The sequence below is a fragment of the Ptychodera flava genome, assembly GCF_041260155.1.
Source record: "Ptychodera flava strain L36383 chromosome 23 unlocalized genomic scaffold, AS_Pfla_20210202 Scaffold_24__1_contigs__length_23054250_pilon, whole genome shotgun sequence".
Classification (NCBI taxonomy): domain Eukaryota; kingdom Metazoa; phylum Hemichordata; class Enteropneusta; family Ptychoderidae; genus Ptychodera; species Ptychodera flava.
This window is the reverse complement of record NW_027248278.1, coordinates 11,153,472-11,171,153: the sequence shown is the minus strand read 5'-3', so window position 1 is coordinate 11,171,153 and position 17,682 is coordinate 11,153,472.

Here is a 17,682-nt window from a genome sequence, read left to right as displayed (position 1 = left end):
AAAGTTCATTAAATATGCAAATAAACCCTAAATTAAATTGACACTGTTCAATAACTCAAAGCACAATTAAATATTTATCAAATAAATATTTGTAGCATGTTTCACAAAAATTTTGGTGCCGAAATTTCAGAATTATATACCTAATTACAAAGTTTATTAAATATGCAAATGAACCCTTAATTAACTTTAGAATACTAAATGCTTTACAGATATCTGTCGTATCAGTATGTGCAGCAGTTTTCATGACGTTTGATGCAGTTATTTCGGAGGTATATGACTAATTATCAAACTTCATGAAATATGCAAATGAGCTAATTATTAACGTGACACTGCTCAATGCTTCTCAGTCCAAATATTTATAACTTCAACATCTGTAGCAAGTTTCATCAAATTTAACGCTGTAATTTTGGAGTAATGTCACTAATTACAAAGTTCATTAAATATGCAAATGAACCCTTAATTAACTTCACACAACTAAATGCTCTACACCACAATTAGATATCTGTGGGATCAGTATCTGCAGCAGATTTCATCACATTTGGTGCAGTTAATTTGGAGTTATATCACTAATTACAAAACTTCATAAAATATGCAAATGACCTATTTGTTAACTTGACACTGCCAAATGCTTCCCAGTACAATAGATATTTATCAAAACAATATCTGTACCCGATTTCACTGACTTGGGTGCCGTAATTTTAGAGTTATATACCTAATTACAAAGTTCATTCAATATGCAAATGAACCCTTAATTAATTTCACACTACTAAATGCTTTACACTACAGTTAGATATCAGTTGGATCAGTATCTGCAGCAGATTTCATCACATTTGGTGAAGTAATATCGGAGTTATATGACTAATTACAAACCTTCATACAATATGCAAATGAGCTATTATTAACTTGACACTGCCTAATGCTTCTAAGTAAAATTAGATATATATCAGATCAATATGTGTTGCAAGTATAATCAAGTTTAGTGCATGAATTTCAGAGTTATCTCACTAATAACAAAAGTTCATTAAATATGCAAATGAGAAGATAATTGACATGACACTCACAGTATCATGATAATGTTCTTAGATTGTCATCTGTGAAAGGTTTAATGAAGTTTGTGCAGTATTTCTTGATATATGTCTACACTGTCATTACAATCTCCATAGGGAAACCATTGTATGGAAAAAACGACAATTTCATAACTTCATTAATATGCAAGCCACACTTACCAAAATCTAATCAGTTCTCGCAAGTAGCATATTGTACCTTTGTACCAAATCTGATATGAATCCGTTCAGGCGTTTTTGAGTTATCGTGTAAACAGACAGACAGACACACACATACACACACACACACACACACACCACACACACACACACACACACATATATATATATATATATATAATATATATATATATATATATATATATATATTCAAAGTAATGTTTTTTCTCATAAGAATATTTTTTGTATTTTGTGTCACAGCTGGTACTCTAAATAATTACCCTTATAATTGTCTGCTGACTATTCGTCCAATTGTTTGAACTTTTGACCAACATGTAAATTTTTTTTCACAACTGTTCATAAATTCTTAGAAATTATTCCCTGTTTCACACTGCACAGAGGGGCTATTTCCAAATCTACTTTGCAATGAATTCAAAAATGTTTTGAGAAGGATGGGAATGCATCCATGCCAACATGTACAGTGTTTTTGAGCATGTGATTGTATTTTTTGACAACATAGAGGCTTATATATACTAAGTAAGGATTTCTTAGACTCACAGAATCACATTTTTGGATAAATTACATTTTTGGATAAACACAAATAATAACACGCCATACTGTTGTAATAAACACTTAGTGGGTAGCCAACTGAATGTTCTACAACAAGGCAAACTGATTACTGTATAATTTCACTTTTATTAAAGTGTAGCATCAGGGTTATAATTTTAACATAGTGTAGCCACTGTCTGTTCTATTAATGTTTACTTTTCTGATGGCTACCATGATTCAATGCATATAATTAAGAGACATGTTAAAGACATGACACAAACCGCGATTACATTAATCACATACCATTTCAGTTTTTTCAAGTTATATTTCAAAGTTTTATTACAGAAATGCAAATTAATACCTAATACTGCAGACACAACAAAGATGTGGTATTGAAAATAACACTTCAAACATAAGATATCATATCAGTATATTTCTCAAATGCAAAATATTTTCCCATAGGTGGGCAATGATACTGTATCATACACACCTAGTTTTTCATAATGGTTTATCCAACATTCTTCAAAGGTGTTGGTTAATGTTTGTCTCATTTGAGGAAATTTCTTTATAATGCAGACACAACACAAATATGCAGTATTTATCCTTGCTGTGATGAAATGTCATTTAACTATTTCATTATTGGGTGAAGAATGATATAATATAATATAAATGTATTTTATGAGGAAAATAGTGTGTATAGACATAATGGCTAATATTTACCTCAACGCAAAAAACCTAACTGCACATTCCATTTCTTCGCATGTAGAAATGCCAAAAAACAGCAATTTAATATTTTAGTTATGTTCACCTCTGAGCTGAAGACTGAAATTAAGAATTATTTTAAAATTTTTTTCCAAAAAAATGGTGTCAAAATGCCAGATTTCACAACAACAGAACAAAACCTCAAAACTGTTCCTTCATCTTTCAACAGCATTTGTTGGAAAATGCTGATTCAGCACATTTCATTTTTTGATAAACAGATCATTGTGTACCCTCTATGTTTTGATATTCGAATACACTTTTTCCAAACAAATAATAAGTTATTTTTGAAACAATATTTCAGAAATTTACACTGGTGGAAGGAAATAGAAATGCTTCAGTCTCAATTGATACCAACGTTTCAGGACCCAAATATATCATAACGCAGGTTGAAGTACCTACTTTAGTAGAAGACAGTGTATTCTATGCAATTCAATTCAGAAAGTGACAGAGGAACAATGTTTCTCCTGATCTTATTTCGTGTCTTACTAACTTCTACAAAGTATGCATTTATACAAAAAATGGAAATATTTGCTCTGAATTTACACTCAATGCCACTGCTTAAAGTATGCTAAAAGTACTGTTTAACAGATTCTTTTAAAATTTCCATTGCGATATATATCATAAATTGCATTGCAATGATAATTTCAACTTTTATTTTAATCATAAGCCAAGATATATTGTGAATTTATTCAGGGCAATTCTTTTAACAAATACCATAAAATAATAACTACTGTAACCTCCAAAGCTCTTCTATCTGTCATATGTTACGTTTGACCGCTAGAGGGCGCTGTTAGACAGCAGAATTTTAATTTTTGTTATTCTTTCCTCCAATTAAGTTACTACAGTTGAAACCCTGTGTACAGCAAGGATATTTATATTCAAAGCATTTTTAATTCGTTTTGCGTGTAATATTAGTTATTTCAATTTTGTTGCAGACTAATGGTTGATTGTATTGAAATGACTTCTTATTTTGTGATTTGTTTTTCATTTACATCAAATAATCTTGAAGAGTTCTATTGGACATCATTATTTTGTTTGGATCATTACCAGCAAGCATTTAGCTGTATGGCCTAAGTGAAGTTTTCTATGTAGTCAATACAAAATGCAAAAAAAAAGATATTTTGCATTTTTTAATTTTCCCAAGGGCCTGACTCCATAACTTACTTGTCCCGTGTGTTGAAGAAAGTCGAATACTGGTTGAAATCCTACCACTTTTCAAGCAGTACAACCCCCTGCGGATTGGCAGGCTAACAGGAGGCTGCACTGAATATCTCATCTATTTGGCAAGAGTCTGGCACAGCTTAAAATCCCCGCTAATTGGCAGGTTAAAGATACACTGAACATCTCGCCAATTTGGCGAGATTCTGGCACTGCTTGGAATCCCTTTCAATTGGCAAGGATTTCATGCAGTGCTATAATCTCGCCAAATTGGCGGGATTAAAATAGAATATCTCGCCAATGGGCGAGATTCTAGCAGAGTGTCAGAATCTCGCAATTTGGTGAGATATAAAGTACTGCTCCAACCTTATCAACTCGCAAATTTCATTCGCATTATCCTGATATAAATGAAAATGTTTCGAAAATAAATATTTTGAATAGAAATATTGACAAATCTAGGTTTTTCTAATTAAAAAGCCAAACCAAAAATTACCATTCCTTGAAATAAGATTTTTTCATGAAAATAATTGCACCAAATTCATGGTTTCCTTTTTTACACTTCTTTCCTAAAAATACATCACTTTAAATTTACTTTCTTTCCAATTCGTTTTTTCTTTCTCAATTTTTAGTTTCCCAATTTTTAGTTTGTAAAATATTTCCAAGGAAAAACCTGATTTCTCTTGGTTTTCGTAAAAAGGGAACTCTTTTTCGTTGTGTTTAATACAATGCAAAACTAGAGTGTACACTTTGTGTGCAAAGATATGCATTACGTATACTCAACGCATATCAACGTATTGGAATGTTCCATATACAAAGATATATGTTGCGTATGCAATTAATATTGTGTTCCATATACGTCAATATACGTAAATATGCTAAGCGCATATCAAGCATTTTGTCCAGTGTATAAGAATTGGTAGCCATCTGACCGAGATCTAACACAAATGAGGAATAATAATGTACTAAGATTGTGCAGGAAAGTAAAAGGTTTGTATAATTTGCAATTACTAGTTCTGTTCAGAGACTGTGTTTGCTTGCCGAGCACGGCCGTAATATCCCTAGTTTCTTCTGTTACATTTTTATGAGTTATAATACGTATGACAATATAACAATGTAAAGTGTGGATGGCATTATTCAATAAAGCGACTATAACCTTAAAGATGGAAAAGCAACATTTCATTGTTAAAACACTACTTTTACTATATATCCGTATCAATTAACCTGTCATATTAACTTACCGAATCCTTAACATTGACATTAGCACCATGTTTAATCAGCACTTCAGCGACGTCTGCATGACCTCTTTCAGAAGCCGCATGCAATGCTGTGGATTCGTGCTAGAATAACAATGCAAACTATGTTAACAACGTGATTGTATTTCATAAATCAGAGAATCGAAATGTTGGCGTGGTAAGAGGCACAAAGTGACAAGAATTCTGAAATGAAAAGTCAGAGTTTACAGGAAAGCCATTCATCGGAAAGTGATACTGTCGGAGAAACTACACAGATACTAAAAGAAGTTACACCTTCGACAACAAGTGCAAATTTCAATAAATGAGAAAAGAAAATTATTCTCAGTAAGATAATATATTAGAGCGTAATGTACCACAGGTGGTGTTCTGGTTTTTAATATCGCCATAAATATCTCTTTCGCTGGCGTGTTTGCTGTCAAATACGACATAACTGCGGACGACTATTGTACGCAACAATCAGGTTTGAATGTTCCGACTAAAAACGCTCTAGCGAAGGCGCAAAGACTCTGAGAGTTGTGATACATATCGATTAAATGAGGTCACCAGACCAATTTTAGTCATTTTGACAGGCATCATATGATGATGGATATACCAAGTCTTCCATAAAAAGCATTAGACGGTATGATAATAAAAAATAAAATTGAAAAGACCGGTAATAGAGCTAAATAGGATGATTGTAGTGTAAAATATCCACGTATATTCGCTTTGTTTATACTTACCGAGTAATAATAGAAACTTCTGTCATTGACGCTACAACCATGATCTATTAAGAACTGAACCCTTTGAACATCACCTCGCCCTGCTGCATAAATGAGATCCTGCAATAGTTAAAATTAATTGTATCCAGCTAAAGTCAGATTTCGTAAAGGCATGGAGAATGACATACAAATATATTAATAGACATAAATAGATTTTTGTCCTGATAATGGGTTTTGTTTACATGAAGACAATATTTAATGAACTTTATTTGTGTATTTCTACTTAATCTCCACTAAAAAGGTTATTGTACATAATAATGATGGACATCCGGGACATTGCCTGATGTGCAACACATAATTTTCTTAAGACATCTTTCATGTAAATTTCTTCATTCTGATTTTTCCAATTTCAATTCCACTAGTACAAAGGATAGAAATCTGATGCACAGTGGCCTTTTAATCTCTTTAAATGTAAATATTCTTATTTTATACACTTATATAACATCCCAGCCCGGCGCCCACAAAAATTCGACCAATTTGGCATTAAAGCCCGTCAACTGATTTCATTTTTCCCGATGTTTTTTTCTCAAAATATTTGGCTAGTCCGATGCACTTCACACCTTTCGGGCAATGTGTACCTGGTTGGTCTTAAGGGCTCTGGTTTTGTATGGCCACTTGTGCTAGTGAGGTCTTAAACCTTCTTGTGAAAAGTTTCACCTACATAAAAGTGAACAAAATATTACAACTGAATAGCATCCTCTGAGGTGTCGTAGAAGGTTTCGTAGTTGGTTGTAAGGTAGAGGCTCTTGACGATTGTAACTGGTAGGCCAAAGGAATTGTCAAAGAAGTTATTGAAAACGAAGAAACATACATGTAGCTAGTTGGGTTTGGTGCTTGGTCGGCAACATGGGACTGTGCTGTTAATGAAAAAGAAATATGAAACAACTAAACGTCAGAAACAGAAAGTCAACCAAACAAAAAAGTCGCATCTGAAAGATAATTACATTAAAACTAGAGGCTAACAGATTAAAGTTTAATTTTCATTAAGAATCTCTCGTCACACAATTTAACCGACAGAGAAATTAAAGCTCTAAACAACGGCTTTACATTTATACCAACACAACTACGTCCAAACAAAAAGACTCACAGAAAGATATCAACGGTTGTGTATGGAAAATCTGCCTGAGACATTATGAGAGACAAACAATCCAAACAATAAAAATTCAAGTTGGAATAAACTGGACACCAAAAACATAATGCACCACGCAACTCGAAACTATCTCGAAGCATCAAAACTATCAATTGTTAATCTTCCCGTCAACAACAAGAAAGGAAACCTATCATGCGCTGAAACAAATAACAATCCAAGCATTCAACAAGGCTAGCGGCATTGCCATTGTCGACACAAAAGACTTCAGAATAGAGTGCGAAAGATGGCTGTGCAAAGAGCAATACGACAGGCAACTGACAGCAAACACCTCTGAAGTTATCAAAAGGGAAGAAAACAATGTGGCCTTAGAATTTTATGATAAAAAGTACATTGATCTCGTCATTCAGCTCAATGATCTCGATAGGTACAAATACCTTGATCCTACAAATAAAACTACACGAACACCACAGTGCTATGTATTACCTAAAGTACAAAATACTCTTCCACCCTCTGCAACATTTGTAGGAAGGCAACGCATTAGCGTTTGTTCAAGTCATACAAACAACATCTCTGAATTCATAGAATACTACATGAAACAAACACTTTGCACAATGAAGCAATCAAACTAGTCGGTAACGCCTCCCGTGGAACATAATTCTTTTACAGAGGCCAGTGACTTCAATGGTTGTAGTTGGACTGACTCTCCTGGTAACACTCAACCTCATTATAATTGTGACGATGTCCCAAGCATGTACTGGTATGGATCCTATAACTCCACTGATACTTTCCAGCGATATACAATGGAAGTTCTTCAATAAGCTGAAAACTCAACACAAGAAGATTGTCCAGTATGAAAACCACATCGAAATTCCGAACCACCGTCTGCACCATGATGTAATAACAAAGGGTCTGTAAATTAAGGTGAGATCCAACCGCTAAGCCAACGGACATACTTTCAAAACAAAATGCAGAAACATTTACATAGAACTGAGAGAACTATTATGCATTTCATTATCTCATTATCACCGAACAGAAGAATGTACTTAACAGGTTCGGAAACAAAATTACTAACACAGTTTTGTATAATAAAAATCAATTTAAATGCCCAACAGGCATAACATGTTTCTCACAAGTTGAATCAATTCAGATCTAAGCTGAACAGCTGGTACGAACGTAAGCAGACTCACAAGCTTGATAGACTCATTGGTAACAAAAATCACATGATTGACAAAAACCAGCAAGGTAGAAACAGACACTTCAGACCATATCGTCGCAACAATAGACGTTAGAACAATAAGACTGAACCTATCCCTCACATGGTTGTCAATATTTTGACAAGAAATTTAAGTACAACTGACACCAACATTCTATCCCGTGGACTTTCATTTTGTCCCACTCCAAATAACATAAATGTCCATGAACTTAAAGCAGACATCCTAGAGTTTAAAAAGCGATGCCGTTTGGCCTATATGTTTCGCGATAATGATTCCTCCTATGATAACAACACTTCCGGCCCTTTCCCTCGTGATAAATCTGGTTATCAACCCCCACTATGCCCCAACCCCCATCTTGAAAAATATCTCACCATGGTTGAGGGTGACCTCCTCAACACTCACAACTGGAAGACCCCCTTCTCTAATTTATCGAGAGAAGAACAAACTTCACTTAAACAACTTTTGAAAAGGGATGACATCATCATTAAACCGGCCGACAAAGGGGGAAGTATTGTTGTTGTGGACAAATCTTGGTACATCTCTGAATGCGAAAAACAGCTTCGTGACACCAAATTTTATAAACAGCTTGAGTCAAACCCCACAGAAAATTTCACTATTGAGCTTCAGAAAAAAATAATCGCTGGAAACGGAAAGAATGGATCTCTTATGATTTAGCCCACAAGTTATTTCCACAAGAACCCAAACCTTGCCACTTTTATGGGTTGCCTAAAATTCACAAGAAAGACACCCCACTTTGCCCCATAATACCACAATGTCAAGCCCTCACTGCACAACTTTCCACATTTGTTGATTTTATTCTCAAACCCAAGTTCAAGCATTACCTTCCTATATCAAAGATACCAACCACCACCTCCAAGATATCAATTCAGTCGACATCCCCAACAATGCTCTTCTTGTTACCATGGACGTTAAGGCCCTCTACATCAATATTCCCCATGATTTTGGCATCATGGCCATTACAATATTTCTTTCAGAAAACAACATCCAAAATGCCGAACTTGTCATAGAAATGCTTCAATTCATTTTAAATCACAATTACTTCACCTTTAAAGATTCTTTCTTGCAAGTTCATGGTACAGCTAGGGATCGAAGGTAGCCCCATAATTTGGCCATGGGTGAAATAGAAAGAGAAATTTTTGACACAGCCACCCTAAAACCCACAAGATTGCGTCGTTTTATTGACGACGTACGTTTTATCTGGCCCCATGGTATCCCACAACTCAACAAATTTCATCTACACTGTAATAATATACATCCCACTATCAAATTCACAATGGAATACGGGACGTGTGACATGACCATAGCTAACTATAAAATCCAAACTTCTCTCTATAGTAAAACCCACTGACAAACATCAGTGTTACCCTGGAGAAAGTGACTTATGCGTCACTGAAACGTTGGTAAATAAGGATTCTTTGAAGATTGGAGACTGGTTGAACCGTCTATTCTTTTACTTCACACTATTATGATTTTGGGCATGTTCCTGACCTCCACCAGTGACTTCAATACTTGTAGTTGGACTGACTCTCCTAGTAACACTCACCTCTTTTACAGAATCAAAAAGCCACCCACAGCGTATATGTTAACAATGTTAAAGGCGCCCTTCTCAATCCCTGGCTCTCGCATTAGCAAATGTATCAACAGCCCATTAGCAGTTTGTCCTTCGTTGTTTTCCATTGTATATTTTATCAAGGAAATAACATTTATATTAGATAAATCTGATAAGTGAGTGGGGGCTTTAACACGCTTACTTAAAGAGAACAAGAAATCTGCTTATGCTCATTGGGCTTCCTACCCAAATAGCTCTCTAGCAAAGAGTGAGAGACGACAATGGTCGAATCCATTGCAAAATCAGTAAACTACAGCCGACATTCGAATTTTCATCTGAAAGTTCGACATAAGAGGTAACATATCTTGATCTAGTCATTTTCACGGGCCAAGATATAACAGCAAACGAATTCTTGATACCAAGACACACACAAAAATAACATATACAATACAATTTATTCACAAAGATTCATGTCATCCTACAGCCATGAGATTTCATAAATATGTAAGAAGATCGACAAAGGTCGATGACAGTGGTGTTGTGGTGGACTTTCGTATAATTGTAACAGTCCATCGTTTGCTAAGACGAACAAAAGGTGCCAAGGGCATCTTTGATTAAGTATGCATAACTAATAGATGGGGTGTTGAACATAGTTGCAGTCCAAATCGACGGTTTGCACCGTGTCAAGATATGTGTTGGCGCAGGGCTGTCATGGAAGATTAGTCATATTTCTTGTCTGTCAAATCCTAAACGAACGTTAGCTCGACCCTGCTGATTTATGTCACATTGGCGTAATTGAGTCTGTTTTCATTTTTCATCGGTCAATATCGCTACACGTACAGTTTTGTTTGGATAAAACCATTGCTTCCTTGTTTACCAAGAATGACCTCGATGGAATGTCGGAGAGCTTGCGCTGGTCTGCGCATACAGCACTGTACCTGTGCATCCACTCGTAAGCAACAACACTGCAAATGGAGAGAAATTCGAGTTCATTCCTTCCGAGTTGTTGTGACATAGTTAAGTTCAGTATCTTCTTTTGCATAGTCTTATTAAGGGTTTTTGTTTGTTAAGCGTCCTAGTCAGAGGAGACTTTAGCCTTCTTGGAGTCTTCCATTAGTATTACATTCATTAGAACCAGCTCCTTACAAGCCTATTCGCGAATCTGGTATGAAATACTTAACTATGAAGACTGTTTTCCCTTATATTTGTTGCATCTGGGTGTAGATGTAGTGAGATTCATGTTTTATCCAACAACAGTGCATATCTCAGATGGGAGCATACTGGTGTTAGATTGTTACCTATGACAGGTTTCCCGTCAAAGACTGAAATTGTATCTCGTGTTTGTACAGATATATACTCATTTCGAGTCTTAAAAATATACAAAGTAATCCACAAGATAAACTTATTTGTCTTGTATAGCTCTTCGTAACCGCATTAAGATGACTGCGCAACGTCGTGGTAATACAGTCTAGTTGTTCATTAAGGTGTTCCAATATAATCATTGACTTGCTTCCAAGAACACTATTTCTAAATAGTAAAGGGAGACAAGCCAACTTGCCTATGATTCTTCTTATGGCCAAGGTAGACTTGTGCATTATATCAGAGCACATGATGCTCGAGCTATGGATGCCTCGTGGGCTATTTTTAAATGTGTGTCAGTTGATGACATTTGTAAAGCTGATTTTTGGGCTTCTCCAAATACCTTAATTAACTTTTACCTCAAGGATGTGACTACGGAAGCTATATTTGCTGTAGGTTCTTTGAGGTGTGATTGCTCTTCCTAGCTTTGGGTATTTGTTCTAACATACCCTCCTCCGCTTAAGCTTTGGATTCTGTGTAAACCCAAAAATAAACGTGACAGGTAAGTAGGAGGATAGGCAGAATGCAAGTTTCCCCCAGAAAAATCTTTCTGTGAGAAATTCTACTTAACTGTCACTCCTCCCTAACTCCTCCCCACTGTTTTGATAGTCTATTAAGGAATGGAATCTAATGGCGGTTCTTGCCTAGGACGAGATCACGTGTATTAAAATGTTTGCCTTGTCCTGGCAGGCAGCTAATGCAATAACTCAAAAGTAAAAGTTGCAGGTAGGTAGGAGTGCTCAAGGAAAGTTATTTCGGGGGGGGGGGGGGATTTGATTCTTCCTTACTGATGATGTTTTTACCTTAATCAAGTGAGCCTGTTTTGGTCAACTGGCCCTTGAATATTATTCAATTAATCAATCTTTATTAAAATTCCCAGTACTTTCTACCCTGGGTTGATAGCTCTGCGCGTGGACAGAATTATCCTCGAGGCTGTCTTCCGGCCAGTATAGGCGATGTTTTGATTGCTCCAATAAAGTTTGTGTACGATGTGTAATTGCGAGTATGTAAGGGCGGAAGCTCGATGAACTCTACATCAGTGTAACGGTTGGGCGGTCGCTATCAGAAAAAATTGTAACAACATAGCTAGCTTTTTGAATAACTCTTTTCTGAGAGTGGGGATTTGGCCAAATTAGTTTTATCTGTTGCTTATGCACTATGTGACTGGCTACTCGGATATTGTGAGTTCTGCATTGAATCATATTGAAAAGATGCAAAAAAAAGCATTCCATTTTTGAACTTTTTGATGATCCATTAAACAACAATTGGATCTTGCAGAGCTTGTTGAAGGAGGTAGCAGACTTGCATGCACCCTAAAGGCAGCCAAGGTTAGGGCCAAGAAAACACTTTTTATGAACAAGCAATTACTGGAAAGCTATTTGAGTCAAAATGTGGCTATATAATAAATTTAAGAAATATCATATAGAGCATAACTGGGAAAAGTATCGCTGCCAGAGAAATCTTACACCCAATATAGGGAAACTATCGGGTATTGAATATTTTAAAACCAAGTACAAAGGTGGGCCAACTACCGATAACCGTGATTTTTGGAAAACAATTAAACCTTTCCTGACGGATAAGTCTTCAAAATATGAAAAACTACATGATTAAAAAAATGATTAAAACAAATGAAATCATTGAGACTAAACCGAAAGTTGTAGCAAACATTGAGAATGATAATTATGTGAATATAGCTTCCCATATCGTAGAGGACTAAGATCCAGTTTCAGATGTTAGCTAAAATTTGTAAATTATGAATTCATATTAGCTTGTAAACAAAGTTTCCGGGACCATCCTAGCGTTAACAATGTATAGGAAAATATGAAAAAGTATGATTTTATCAAGAAAATCAATCACTATGTTGTCAAGACAATCATGCAAAACACGGACACTCAAAAAGCTGCTAGATATGATAACATACCAACAAAGTTATTGAAACAGGCTGCTTCTATTTTATCTCATCACATTGCTACTATCTTTAATCAGTACATCACCACAAATAAATTCCCAGATGGTGCTTAACTTTAGAAGTGGTGCATCTCTATAAAAATGATGATGCTTTATTTATGAAAAATTATAGGCCAGTTCGTATATTATCGTCTATCTCAAACGTTTTAAGAAAGTCGTGCATAATCAATTACTGCCCTTCCTAAACAATATTTTAGACCAAAGGATGTCAGCTTACAGGAAGGTATACAGTTGTCTACATGTACTTCTACACATTCTAAAAGACTTGAAACCAGGCTTAGAACAAAACAAATATACACGCGCCATTTTGATGCGCTTGAGCAAAGCGTTTGATTGTCCATCTCATGAATTAATCATTGCCAAACCCAAAGCCTACGGCATGTCCAATAATGGGTGCGCATTATTGTTTTCGTATTAAATATGATATAGGCAGCGTGTCAAGCTTTCTGGCAATGTTAGTGAATAGCAAAAATTGTTGAAAAGGGTACCCCAAGGATCTTTTTAGGTCCTACACTGTTTAATGTATTTTGAACGACTTTTACATGGCCTCGACGAAGATGTCATTATACAACAATTTTGATGATAACAGGCTCTCAGCTGTTGCTAGTACAAAACAACGGGTAATTGATGACCTAACACATGATTCTACCAATGCAATCAGGTGGCTCCCTGAATGGAATGGAAGCTAACCCAATCAAATTTTCACATGTAACGTACTTTGAATTATACTAATAAAATGTGCTAATTCATTGAAATTTGAAAAATTACATCTGCTGCTTATCAAGCGACAAAACTTTGATCTCCACCTGAGATTTCCGACTTTACTTATACCCTGGCATCTCGCTTCTACCTCCATGCAAAGACTAACAAGACTTTGTAGTACGCCTTGAGAGAGTTTCATTAACCACGGTCGAACAGTAGATCGACTGTCTTTGATCTCATCTCGGTGGTTTACTTAATTATTTCCCATGTTGCCATATCAGTTGCCGTTTTTTATTGAGTTTCTTTATTCGAAGATGCTTACAAGATTACATCCATCAAAATAATTTGTAACCCCTAGCTTCTGTCTATTATCTTCTACCCTCGATTCAGAAAGTTAACAGCGTGTAAGTGCTTTGGTGTCTGGAAACTACCGTAATACAGAGTACACCATTATCAGGATATCACACCCGGATATTTTAAGTCTTGAGTAAACTTTGCATTTTTTGCATATTTGCATGTATGCAGGTTACAGGCTGCTCACGCACTCTCCCAAACGATGATCTGAAGTAGTGTGCGCATTAATTCATTATGTGATTGGGCTCAACTATGGCGGTTAATTCAAATCGCCTGGACGCCCAGGCACACAATGAACATTGCTAGAGAGTAAGAAGGCGCTTTTATATATCCATGAAGCCATCTATGGTCACTATTTGGGTCGAATATTGTTTTGACTGAGGAATTTCACTCTCGAAAAAAGTGAAGAAAATGGCCGACTTTGTCCCTTTAATCTTCCCGTCAACAAAAAGAAACGGAACATATCACGCTCTGAATCAATAGCAGATTGGTTCCAAGTTTCCTGGCTGTTCTCGACAGTTGAGTTACTGGCTGGCATTACACCCTGACAGCTTTTCCCCTACATAAATTTAGACGTGGTGTTTACAGCCGATTTTGCCCTAAATGGCCATACCCGCCACGTCTATTAACATTCATAAGATTACTTTTCTTGTTTACGCACACACGTTAGCGATTTGAAATCTGCTACTCTTTTGGTAGTTCCATCACATTCCCTCTATCCACCGGTCTGGAAACGCCTATTGCAAAGGTGCCAATCACCTGGACCGCACAGCCAAACTGCTAGACGGTCACGTGATACCAGTGCGTCGCTTGGTTTTGACCTCTGTGTCGTGGCAGACGCTTCTCCTGTCGAATATTCACTGTTTTTGGCACTATAAAGTGTTCTGTGCATCTATCTTCGACACAAACACAGAAATAAAGATATCCTGAAACCGGTGTGTGTTTTTCGTGATTCTTCTCGCATCGTAAATTATGATAGTGTTCGATAATTGCTAGGGTTGATTGCTTTGAGTGTGTTTACAAGCACAAGGTACGGCTGGAAACACAGCGGAAAATCTGTCGTCCCTTTCTCTTGCAAGGCTAGTAGTCAGTGCCTCCAAATATGATCTAAATAAGTTTTCTGTGTAATATTCTGTGAAATCATGTCTATTAACTGAGCAGAATGGGAAAGACAACTGCAGACATGCATGTAGATTTTAGTCGTTTGGTCGCATATTTTACAATGTAGCGTCATATATGGCAAACTCTCGATACGTACGCTCAGGCACAGTAAATTGCCTTTATAAATGGAAACATATCATCAACTGGCACATGTAATAAATTGTCCTTTAAATCAAGGCTTTTTTCCTAATGACTTAAAAGTCGCCAAAGTCATACCAGTCTATAAAAAGGGCTCCGGTAAGAATGTTGGAAATTATCGGTCTATATCTGTTTTACCAGTCTTCGGTAAAATAGTTGAATCTGTTGTTAAAATCCAACTCATCACTTACCAGGAGAAGTATAATATTCTTCTCAAGGCCCACTTTTGGTTTTCGCAAATAAACCATAGTATAAAACTTGCCTTGGTCGATTTGATCTCTGATATAATGGAAAAAATTGGCGATGGTTTCACAACTTTTGGGATTTTTATTGACTTACGGTATGGGGTTGCCTTTACACTGGTGTAAAAGCTTTCTTTCAGAACGTAAGCAAACAGTCAATATAAGCAACGTAGTTTCGTCATATAGGTCAATTGAATGCTGGGTTCCACAAAGGTCTATTCTTTGCCCTTATTTATTTTTGTTATATATAAGCGATATTGTAAATTCCACTGATACATTCGATTTTCGACTGTTTGCTGACGATACAAATATGCTCAAATTTATCAAAAACACTAGTGTATCAACCTTGACTAGATTAATGTCGACTTTCAGAAGGCCTGTGACTGGTGCAGTGCAAACAAGCCCACTGTTGATGTAGTTATATTCATTAAAACACCCAGAGGCTGGTAAATACAGAGGGCAGCTTGAGTGTTGATGCAGTGGAAATCTGGTAGCGAGTGTATCGCCTGCAAATTATCTAGGTGTAATTTTTGACCAGCACATGACTTAAAAGGCTCACATTGATAAAATTAGCAAACTGATCGCCCAGTAGTTGGAATTATTTCTAAAATTCGCCATATAGTCCCCAAAGCAATTTTGTTTTTGCTTTATAATTCAATGATTTTACCACATATTTGTTACTGTATTGAATTCTGGGGGAATTCATTCAGTTCTTTACTCCAACCTATCCTAATTTTACAAAAAAAAAATGTCTGCCTTATTACATTCTCTGCTGCGCGAGCTCATACCGCCCCTCTATTTCAGCTTCTGGGAATTCTTAATGTCTAAAAGCAATGTGAATTTAATATTTGTACTTTTATCTTTGACCTTAAAAGTAGTCATTTCTTACATTCAATATATTTTAACCTCAATCTAGTGCCTCATAGTTATTCGACAGGTCTTAAAACTGGTAAAAACATCTATATTCCTAAAGTTAATCATACATTGAGTCAACACCATATGAAATATGCTGCAACTATGCTAGGGAATAAACTTCCAGATTCTATGAAAACAGTTAAGTGAAAGACAGCATTTCAAATGTCATTTAAAAGACTGGCTACTTGCCTGTTGATACTACTTTCCCCAAAAGTCGTGTTTTTGGTCACGTTATCTTGTTTTTTTGATCTGTCTCATATCATTTGTTTGCCATATTTTTTGAACTGTACCTGATTTGGAATATAGTTTGCAATTATTGCTACAGCTTTTTCTCTCCGTATCCGCAGATGTACACCTTCATGTAATCTATATAGCATAAGTATTAGAGGCCGCAACTCAGAAGAACTATATTGTGGTCCCCGCTAGAATACCTGCTAAATTATAGAACAAAAATTTAGCAATTGTACCAATTTCTCTATCTTTATTATTCCATGTGTCTTTTGAGTGAATGTAAATTTATATTCTAGCGAAATATACTGAACTGAACAACACAGTATGCATGGTTAAGACCGGCCACGCAGAGCGGGGTAGCGCTTGTGTATACGCTAAAGAAGTAGCCGAGGCCCTTATTTTATTGTACACGTGGTCTTTGGTCCTTGCAAACTTTGCAGCAACCAAATTCTGTGTATGGTGATTTGTGTTCGTACACAGTGTTTCCCTCTATTGTGATGCAGAGTAACATAGTGAACGGAAACATGTACACAAGGTCCACACAGCATCGTACCTATGGTGCATCAGAGAAAAACATGAGAATTGTTTTTTTCTCCACCGAGAGGATCGAATGGATACCATTAGCACCTAGTTAAAGCTTGTGGCAACTTTTTAGAGAACACTGACCCTGAAGCATTTCCTCTAGTATTAACGATCCATGAAAGCACAGACCATATCCATTACGTAGGGGACATCATGATGATAGTTTTTTTTACTCCGTGGATCCAATATGTTGATTGATGGAAACAATGGAATTTAGTTTTCTTTTTTCGGCCCAACCACGTGTGTTGTAAATTTGATTGTATTTTTATCTTTACTGAACTGGTATTACCGTCACCAACTTGAACAATTTGATGTTGATTTGTTACAGTTCTAGCGCCCTCCCCCCAACATCCCCGACGGCTTCTCTCTATTCTCGTCGCGGAACATCCGGGTTTTAGCGTGGCGATTGAGTCATTTGTTGCGTCACATCACGTTTAAAACATACAACCGAAA